Raw genomic sequence first — 10003 nt, 5'->3', positions numbered from 1 at the left:
CAAAACCTTAGCAATCTAGGAGTAGAAGAGTAATTTCTTGATCTGATAAAGGACATGTCCTTAAAAAGATATAGCAAGATAAAAAACTATAAATTACAGAAAAGATAGACATTTGATTATACAGTATTTTTTTTAATATGCCTGGCAAAAGACTCTGTAAACAAATAAATATACACACAAATAACAGACCAGGAAAATGTTTGCAAACTATATAATCAAAGGTTCCTAATATACTAATTGTGCCAACAAAGTAATAAGAAAAGAACAATGTGATATTAAAAAAAAGAGGGGGCTAAAATTATCAATCTTTTGTGGATCACAGACCCTGTATTAGTCGGGAGTATTTTAATTACATGGCACAGAAACCCAGTTCACACTGACTTGTGCAAAAAAAAGTGTATTGGCTCGCATGACTGAGAAGCCCGGGCACAGCAGGCTTTCAGGCATGGCTCGATCCAGGTGCTCACGCGATGTCTTCGTCCATCCCTCTTTTCCTGTTTCAGCCCAGGTCTCCTCTGCGTGGCTTCATTCCACACACCACCAGCTCAGCTTCCCCAGGGAGAGCGGGAAGCAAAGCCCCAGCTGATCTTTCACTGACCCCACATGAGCCATTTGCCTTCCTGAGTCAACATTAGCTGCCTGCCCAGGACAGGCTGGTGGCCAAGTCACCGTCACCTGTTGCCCAGGCCACACCCACATACCATCACACATACTCCCATCATGCCCACGCCACTATCACTTGCTGCTCAGGTCGCAACCACGCCAATGCCAGCCACTGCCCAGGCCTGGCCCCCATCCCATCCCCTTTGCCCTGAGTGACCACATTGTCCTTACCCCAGTTCAATCCACCTATTTACCAGGGACCTGCTGTGTGCTGTGTGCTGCACCCTCTCTGAGCACAGGTGGGGACCCGAGGATGAGGTCCTCCTCTCTTGGAGCCACATTCTGGGAGAGAGACAGACAAAAACCCCTGTTGCAGCCTGGGAGGCCTCTTGATGTGCAAGGCTGACCCTGTGCCTCCTGCTCCCACACCCCCATCCCTCCTGAGATAGAACTTGGGGCCCAGCAGCTCCTCCCCTGCTCGGGTGCCCCCCACTCCTCCTCCCCACTGCCCCGCCCACCCTGGCCTGCACAGGCCCCTCCTGTCTGCCCCGGTCCCCGCGGCCAGCGGCATTCCGCTTCCTACCCAGAACTTTCCACTGTGTGATGTTATTTTTTTTAATTGTGTGCATCTTGGCTCTGTCCCCTGCTAGAAAGTCAACCCCATGAGGAGCAGGGCTGGGGGCATCTTCTCTGGCTGAGTCCCTCTGGCCGTGAGGCCTGTCCCTCCTCTGTGTCCTCACCTGCCAGGGCCTGGGCTTAGCATAGCTAAGTGATGAATGGGAGCAGGCAGGTGAGTGGAGAAAGGGTGCAGAGGCTTACGGGGTGGGTCCCCCAGCTGGCCAGCAGCCTTAAGAAAAGCCTGTCGCTCCCCCAGTGACCTCTGGGTGGCAGCAGCTTGGTGCCGACGGGCCAGGAGGCCTCAGGGACAGGGCAGGCTGGGGACAAGGTCAGGAGGTGGACAGAGCAGGGCGTGGCCCGGATGGATGGGGGTGCTGCCCAGCAGGGCACAGTGGGCAGGAGCCTGGCAGGATCAGGGCGTGGGGGTGGCCCGTCCCCGCAGAGGGGCCCCTTGCCCTGCCCCAGCCTGTTACAGGCAGCGGGCGGAGGAGCCGGCGACGGGAAGCTGGCCAAGGGGTTGGCCGGGTTTGCCAGAATGTTAATGGTCTGGAAAACATAAGTGCCAACGCTGGGGCCCTGATCCGGCCCAGGCCGCTGCCCGCAGAGGGACCGCGCAGCTCCAGAGGGAGGGTGGCCAGGCCAGGCCGCGTTTCCTCCACGCCCTGGGCCAGCCTGGTGTGAGATCAGGCCCGGTACGGTCACCAGCATCGCCAGCACCCAGTGCCCGGCAGGCTCGGAGCTGGACACCGGCATGGCCCGGGGCCGATGGCACGGAGGGAGGCAGAGACCAGAGCCCAGCCTGCAGGGGATCGCCGGCCAGCGGACGGACAAACAGTGCGTGGGCAGCCCGGGGCTCCCTGGGCGAGGGCTGATCGGGCCTCGGAGGATTCGTTGGCCGGCTGGGTGGAGCCTGTAGAGCCGATCCGGGGGTCGGAGCACGGGCCGGGGAAGGAGGGGCCGGGCCTTGAGCGCCATCTGTCCAGCATGAGGGTCTGTGCCCAGACTCCCTGCTGGGTTTGCAGCAGGAAAGACTCCAGCAGATTTGAGTGTGGAAAGGAGGTTCCTGCTGCCTTTGGTGAATAACTTTGGGGATGAGGTCATGGGGTTCACATGGGACCCGGGGGGCTGGGGGAGTGGGCTCCGCAGGGGAAGCCATAGTTGTAGTTGTGGGGGCTGCTGGAGGCAGAGTGCAGGGAGGGCCTGGCTGAGTTTCCAGCGGGGTCCTCTGTGTCTCCACAACCCTCTTTGCAGCTTCCAACCCTTCCCTCCTGCCCTGTGACTACCTGAGGGTCCTGCCTCACCTTTGGGGCACTTGGAGCTGGCTTTATTTTCCAGGTGACAGTCCAAACCCCCATGCCTCTTATCAGGAAGCCCAGGACCTCCCTCTGTCCCCAGCACCCATCCCTGAGAGTCCCCCAGTGCAGGCAATCGGAGGACCATCCACCAGTGCCTGGCTCCCAGGGTCAATGCAGAGGCCACCCCTGGCCGGGATGAGGTGGGTGATTAGTTCTCTGGGGACACCCAGCACCCTAGCGGGCCTCTCCTCCCATGACAGGTCCCTGTGCTCCAGCTCAGCCCCAGACTCCCATGATCCCTGCAGCTCTGGTCACTCTGGGCTCTGCAGGCCGCCCCCTCCTGGGGATCCACCCACCCCCTAGTCAGGGTCAGGCAGGACTCGGCCCCTGTCCCCTCCTGGAAGGTTCAGTCTCCTGAGTGAGTCCCCACGTGATTATTGCTCCAGGTCCACCTTCTGTGCCTTGCGAGTGGCTCCAAGGGGTCAGAGCTCTGACCAGGCATCCTGCTCTAGCCCCTTCCTCGGGCTGAGTCACGGCAGAGGCCACATGGGACCACCTGGGAGAGCAGCTCTGGCCCCACTGAGCCACGCACTCCAGCCTGCAGACTGGTGAAGCCTCTTCCCAATCTTTCCCAGCCAGGTGTGGGGCTGGGGCCTGGAAGCCTCCGGAGACAGAATTCCCTGGGTCCACTACCTCTTTCCCTGGCCAGGCACTACAGCAGTTTGTGTTCACACATCTAGCCTTGAAGCGCAGGCATGAGTCACCCACTCCCTTCCATCCTGCTAACAGGCTCTGGGACACCCTGGCCACAGTGGCCGAATCAGAGGGTGCATGACCTCAGGTGGTCGAATGTTGGGCAACTCAGGACTTCAGTTTGAAGGTTGGGGAGGGGCTCTCCCTCCTTCTGGGAGACGTGCGGCAGGAGGACAGGACTGACACAGTAGCCTGAGGATGGAGCCAACACATCGAGTGGCAGGACAGAGATGCCAGAGAGCCGGAGCCACAGCCCTGATCAAGCCTCTCCTGAAGCCGAGTCCAAGTCATTCAGTGTTGTGATGCCCTGATCCTTCCAGCCAGCTTGGGTTGTTTCCAGTGACCTGCAACCAAAAATATCTTAGCTAATATGGCACATTTCCAAATGCTAGGCTTGTTGGTGACAGCAGGGGTGGTAAGTACAGGCGAGGCCGTGAGTGTGGACTGCAGCCGGCCCCGGGGAAGGCGCACCGCCTCCCCTCTGATGAGGACTGAGAAGAGCACCCCGGCCAGGTCCTCTCTGCACCCCTCACGCCTGCAGCGCTCAGCTCTGGGGTGGCCCCAGGGAAGGCGCACCGCCTCCCCTCTGATGAGGACTCAGAAGAGCACCCCGGCCAGGTCCTCTCTGCACCCCTCACGCCTGCAGCGCTCAGCTCTGGGGCGTGGCCGCTTCCCGCCACTTGACGGTATTTAGGGGAGCCCACGGTATTTAGGGGAGCCCAGGACATCTGCCCTGATCCAGCTGGGTTTTTTTTTTTTCCCCTTTTTTGTCTTTTTTCGTGACCGGCAACGGATCGCAACCCTCAGTGTCATGCCTGTACCGGGCCGGGACCGGCAACGGGATCACAACCCTCGGTGCTGCGCCCCCACCTCGCTCAGCCCGTGCGCAGGGACCGGTCTGTATGTGGGATCTGAACCCTCGGCGGGAGCGCCGCCGCACTCCCAAGCGGCGCACTGTAGCAGTGCGCCACCGGGCCCCTAGGTGTGGATATGGAAAGCTATCCATCCAGCTGGGTTTTGTAGGAATCATGCCCATGAGTGAGCAGCGACGTGACGGGCACCCACCCCTGGGTCATAACTCTTCTTTCAACAAAATTTTTTATAGTGGTAAAATATACATAACTCGAATCTGTCCATTGTCACCATATCTTTTTAATCGTTTCTTCTTTCTGAGGGCCGCTGGTACGGAGATCTGAACCCTGGACTCAGTGCTGTCAACACTGTGCTCTGACCTACTGAGCAAACCAGCAGCCCCAAGGAATTGTATCCACTTTTAAGTGCCCTGGTCAGTGGCATTCAGCACATTCACAATATTATGCAACCATCAGCACCGTCCGTCTCCAGAACTTTCCATCTTCCCAAACCAAAACTCTGTCCCATCCAACACCAGCTCCCCGTTCCCCTCCCCGGCCCCTGGCAGCCCCCGTTCTACTTTCTGCCTCTGTGCGTCTGACCACTCTAGGGACCTCATGAGCGGAGTCTTACTGTATTTGTCCTTTTGGGTCTGGCTCGTTCCACTTAACACGCTTTTCTCAGGGTTCGTCCACACGGCAGCGTGTGTCGGAAGCGCCTTCCGTTCTAAGGCTGGACGACGCTCCGCTGCACGGATGGACCACGCTGCATTCGTCATTCGTTCCTCGGCGGACACGGGTGGCCTCTGCACCTCGGCTGTTGTCAACAGCACGCCACGAGCATGGAGTACAGAGGTCTCTTCGTGTCCCTCCTCTCAGTTCTTCTGGACGTGTACCCAGAAGTGGGATGGCCTCGTGATGTGCTCACGCTGTGTTTGACTTTTCCAGGAACCTGCGTCTTAAGTCTTTCGGGGTGACACCAAACCCTGCCTCTGTATCCCCCACCAGCAGGGACCTGATGGTACCTTTGGTGTCCTGGTGGCAAGGTCCGCTCAGACCTGTCTCTACAGCTCTCAAAAGGTCTGCGCAGTCTCCTCTCTCCAGTGCGCAGGTGGCCGAGACCAGGCTCGGGTCTGGACCGTCGCTGAGGGTCGCTCGCTCCCGATCTTTTTTGAGGGTCTTGGTCAATGACCCTCCCTGGCTGCCCACCCATCGCTCCCTCTATCCATTGCAGCCTAGGGGATGGCCTGTGATCCCCGCTCTGGAATTCACACCCTGGTGAATTCTCTCCCTTTGAGTGTGGACGGGACTTCCTCTAACAAGTGACACGTGGCAAAAGTGATGGGCCGCCACCTCCGCAGGGAGGTTACAAAAAGTGTGGCTTCCGTGCCTCTCCCTCTTATGCTCTGAGAGAAGCAGCTGCTGTGTTGTGAGCTGCCCCATGGAGAGGCCCCCCAGCAGGCGACTGAGGCCCCCCAGCCACAAGGGCCAGAGGAGGCCTGCAGCAGCCAGGGGCGGGCGTGGCAGGGGAGCCCCGCAGTCGGGCCTGGAGATGCCGCAGCCCCGCTGACACCCTGATTGCGGCCTTGACAGAGACCCTGACCACAGGTTCCAGATTCCTGACCCACAGAAGCTGTGACATAACAAATGTCTGCGGCGTTACGGCTCTCAGTTTTGGGGTAATTTGTTGCACCGCAGGAGATGCTAACACACTCCCCCAGGACAGCAAGGTGTAGCCCCTCATGGGCCGGGCTCCGTGGGGGCCACACTTGCCTTGTGCCACAATTCCAGGGTCCCGTTATCCCACAGACATGCTGGTCTGGGGAGGACACTGAGCCGCTCAGGGAGGCCACCAGACCCTCTGCGGTGCATTCTTATTGCTTAGTGACAGGAGTGTCCTGCAGGGCCCCCAGGGAAACTCACCAGCTGGGGGCTCCGTGATCTTGCAAATGAGCCTGGCCCAGCTCGCCCCTCTCTTCCTCAATGCCTTGCCGAGGCCGCTGGCTTCCCGCAGGCCACTGTCATGGCCAGGCTGCAAGGAGCCGTTCCAGCAGCGTATTAGGACTGATGGGGACATCCCCACCAGGGTGTGGAAAGTGCCCTGGTGTCAATAAACTCCCCACACCCGGCCTCTTCTGCCCTCCCTTCTCTATCTTCCGTGTCCATCTCCGCATGTTTTCCTGGGTCCTGCTGCTGGCACCAGCCAGGCTGGCAGCTCCTTGGAGAACACTCCACATCCCCTGTAGCAGGGACAGAATTTCCCCACATGAGACTCGACTCTAGTGACCTGCCTGGAAGCGGAGGGGACACAGGGTGGACCTTCAGGCCTGGCCTTTGCGTGTCTGGGTGGAGGGCAGCTGGTCTCCAGCGGGGCTGGCGCTGGAGGGATCTCAGTGCTTCCACCAAGTCCCCATCCGGTCGAGGGATCTTCCTCTCTGCAGCCAGGCCCTGGCTCTAGCGCGGGAGCCGGGCTGAGGCTCCACTGCCCACAATCAAATCTGGGGCCTGACTTTTGGCACAGTCTGCCCTCTGGCTTTAGAAACGAGGGGTCTGGGGCCGGCCCGTGGCTCACTCGGGAGAGTGCGGCGCTGGGAGCACAGCAGCGCTCCTGCCGCGGGTTCGGATCCTATATAGAGATGGCCGGTGCGCTCACTGGCTGAGCGTGGTGCGGCCGGTCTCAAAAAGGAAAAAAGAAAAAAAGAAAAAAAAGAAAAGAAACGAGGGGTCTGGGGCCGGCCCGTGGCTCACTCGGGAGAGTGCGGCGCTGGGAGCACAGCAGCGCTCCTGCCGCGGGTTCGGATCCTATATAGAGATGGCCGGTGCGCTCACTGGCTGAGCGTGGTGCGGCCGGTCTCAAAAAGGAAAAAAGAAAAAAAGAAAAAAAAGAAAAGAAACGAGAGGTCTTTGAGCGCTGTCGTGGTGGCCGTGTTGGTTTCCTGGGCCTGTTGTCACAGGCACCACAGACGGGGAGAGCGGGGTGGGGGTAAAATAGATGTTTATCCTCTCGTGGTCCCAGAGGCTGGAAGTCCGAGATCGGGGTGCGGGCAGGGTGGGCCCCTCCTGAGGCCCCTTTGCTCTGTGTCTTCCCCTGTCCCCATGTGTGTCGGTCTCCTAATCTCTTCCTACGAGAACACAGTGAGACTGGGCTAGAGCCCTCCCTGACAGCCTCATTTTAACCCACTCGCCTCTTTAAAGACCTGTCTCCAAATACAGTCACATCCAGAGGTTCTGGGGGTTAGGACTTCAATATACCAATTTTGAGGGGACACGATTCAGCCCATGGCAAGGCCTTCTGGGTCTCACCACAGGCCCTGAATTGCTGCTGGCTGATCCGAGCATTCTTCAAGCCTCAGGCCAGCTGCTGCCCAGTCCTTGCAATAACCACTGTCCCCAGATCTCTCAAATGCTGGGTCCATCCCAGGTGAGCACTTCAGCTGTGCAGCTGTCCCCACCCCATCACCAGCAATCCCCAAGGGATGGGAGCTGGGAGAGAAACGCCTCCACTATGTCACTGGGGAGCCATTGAAGGTTGTAGGCAGCATGGGGTGGCGCGAAGACACTAGAAGAACAGTCCCACTGTGGTCGTGGCTCTAAATGAGTCTGGTTCACAGCACAGTCCAGGCTTAACTCCCTCAGTGGCTTCTGTGGTCTCCCCCAGGCCCAGGGGCCCTGCGGAGCCTCTCCCATCTTTTCCGGCCCCTCCTTCCCCTCCCCTTCTCCCCTCCCCTTCTCCCCTCCCCGGAGTCCAGCCACAGCGAGCCTCACCCCTCCCACACCCTCCCCAGGCCCAGCTCACTGTGCAGGAGCCGGCGGAGGTGGGCTGCGCTCCCCTGGGCGCCACGTGCCTGGGCTCCGCATCACAGCCCTGATGACCCAGATGCTGGGGCCTGTGGCTTGTCTGTCCCCACCAGACCCTGAGCATCTGGGTTAGGGGTCCCCTGCCCCCCACCCCTGCCCCGACAGTATCTGGGGAAGCAGTGGGTCACTGTACTCCTCCCTGTCCCTGTCCCGGCACACCCGTCCCTCTGCTTTGTCCCTGACTGGAGCCTGCCCCATCCAGGGCTGGCAGCCCTGGGGCCCCTTCCTGCTGCCTCCACCGTCCTGCTAAGTGGTCTGATTTGATTGAGCTGTGCTGGATGCCACCTAATGTGGCTCTGCAGAGACTAACGACCCTGATGGTGGCTCGGGATGAGAGGAGAGCGGCGAGGCACAGGCCAGGACCCAGGCGCTCTCTCATCATGAAATCCCCTTCGCAGGAGGAGGGTGTCAACCAGGGAGAGAACAGTGGCCGTGGGGGGAGGACATGTTCCCTCGGTCCAGCCCTGCTTCCTGCAAGCGGGAGCCAGGCTGGGCAGCACCTCCCAGCCTTCCCCTGGGACCAGCTCTCAGGGTCTCATCTGTGACCGACCTCTCTGCGTGGCGTCATGTTCTGGTCAAGCACACAGGCTCTGGGCTCCGATGACCCCACCTCAGCTGAGGGTCTTTGGGCAAGCTCAAGGTATTCAACCTCTCCGTGCCTCAGTTTACCTTCCCTGTAATGGGCCTGATCTACCTCTCACCACCCACTTGTTGGGAGGATTGGATGAGGACGTGTGGGTGAGGCCTGCCCCAGGCCTGGCCCGCAGGGGGGCTGGGTGAACGCTGGGTGTCCTCGCTGAGCCCCCGCAGGCTGAGCTCATGCTCCTGGGAGCTGGTGGTGAGTGGTGCAGGCCCTGGGAGCCCCAGATGCTGCCCAGACTTGGGGGTGACTGTGGCTGGCACAGTCACGGGGGCCTGGCCGCCCCCCTGGGACTCCCTGCAGTGCTGGGGTCTGGCCTCAGTCCGAGCTTGCAGTGGGCGCCAGAGCCTCAGCTGCTGCCTGTTGGGGCCCCAGATGGAGGCTGCAGGGGTGCCCGGAGCCGGGGCAGTGTCCTGTGCTGCTGGGGCGGGGCAGCCAGTCATCGGGCAGACAGAGGGTGACCGGAGGAGGCCAGTGTGGAGGCCAGAGAGCGGCGACAGGGCCAGGGGCAAATTCGGGAAGTTCCAGGGGAGCTCGATGGGCTCAGAGAGGAGGGAGGTCTGGCCGGAGATGCCTGGACCCGCTGTGCCAGCGGGGGCTGGGAGGCTGCTGAGGCCGGGGAGCCCAGCACCCGCCGGGGCACCTGTGGATGTTTCTCTTGCAACAAGAAAACAAAATCTGGGGAGGGGGAGAAGGCAGGTCAGGGCGTCTGCGCCAAAGGAGGGCGAGAAGGATGGAGACAGGAGGGGCCCGGGCGCCGGTCACCACGGAGACCCCGCGCTGGTGTCTGCAGCCGGACAGAGGGACGTGGCCTTCCTCCTGCATGCCCCAGCCCTGGAGGCTCCCACGCTGCCACCCGTCTCCTGGGAGACCCTGGAGGGGGCGGGGGCACCGGGGGCTTTTGCGCGTGCGCGCACTCACCTGCTGCCACCTTCAGGAGTGCCTGGAATCCCCCCTCTAGTTGAGGGACTGCAGTGGGTCAAGAGCCACATTCTGGGCCATTTCCCAGGCTGGCACACACTCAGACCCCAGGCTCAGCAGGCAGTTCCTCCCCGTCTGGGCCTCATTACCTCCTTGAGGCTGGGTCTCCCCATCGCACTCAGTGCCTCCAGCCCCCTGCTCCATCCCCAGGACTCAGGCCCACAGTAGCCCCTCAGGCCAACAGCTTCACCAAGGTCTGGCCAAGTCTCTCCATCATCTGTCAGCTCACACAGACACACACAGATGAACACACCTAGAGACAGGCACACACAGGGTCACACATGCACACAGACACACCTAGAGACAGGCACACACAGGGTCACACATGCACACAGACACACATAGAGACAGGCACACACAGGGTCACACATGCACACAGACACACCTAGAGACAGGCACACACA

The 10003-nt window shown here is 60.4% G+C and overlaps 1 pseudogene; it reads right to left on the bottom strand.

Annotated features, from left to right (window-relative positions):
* Nucleotides 1-2196, bottom strand: part of LOC103593350 — a 12330-nt pseudogene extending 10134 nt beyond the window's left edge.
* Nucleotides 2197-10003: the final 7807 nt, after the last annotated feature.

Source organism: Galeopterus variegatus, unplaced genomic scaffold (genome assembly GCF_000696425.1).
Source record: "Galeopterus variegatus unplaced genomic scaffold, G_variegatus-3.0.2 Scaffold1322, whole genome shotgun sequence".
NCBI classification, from domain to species: Eukaryota; Metazoa; Chordata; class Mammalia; order Dermoptera; family Cynocephalidae; genus Galeopterus; species Galeopterus variegatus.
Note: the sequence above shows the minus strand (reverse complement) of the source record. Positions and strands in the feature narration are given on the sequence as shown.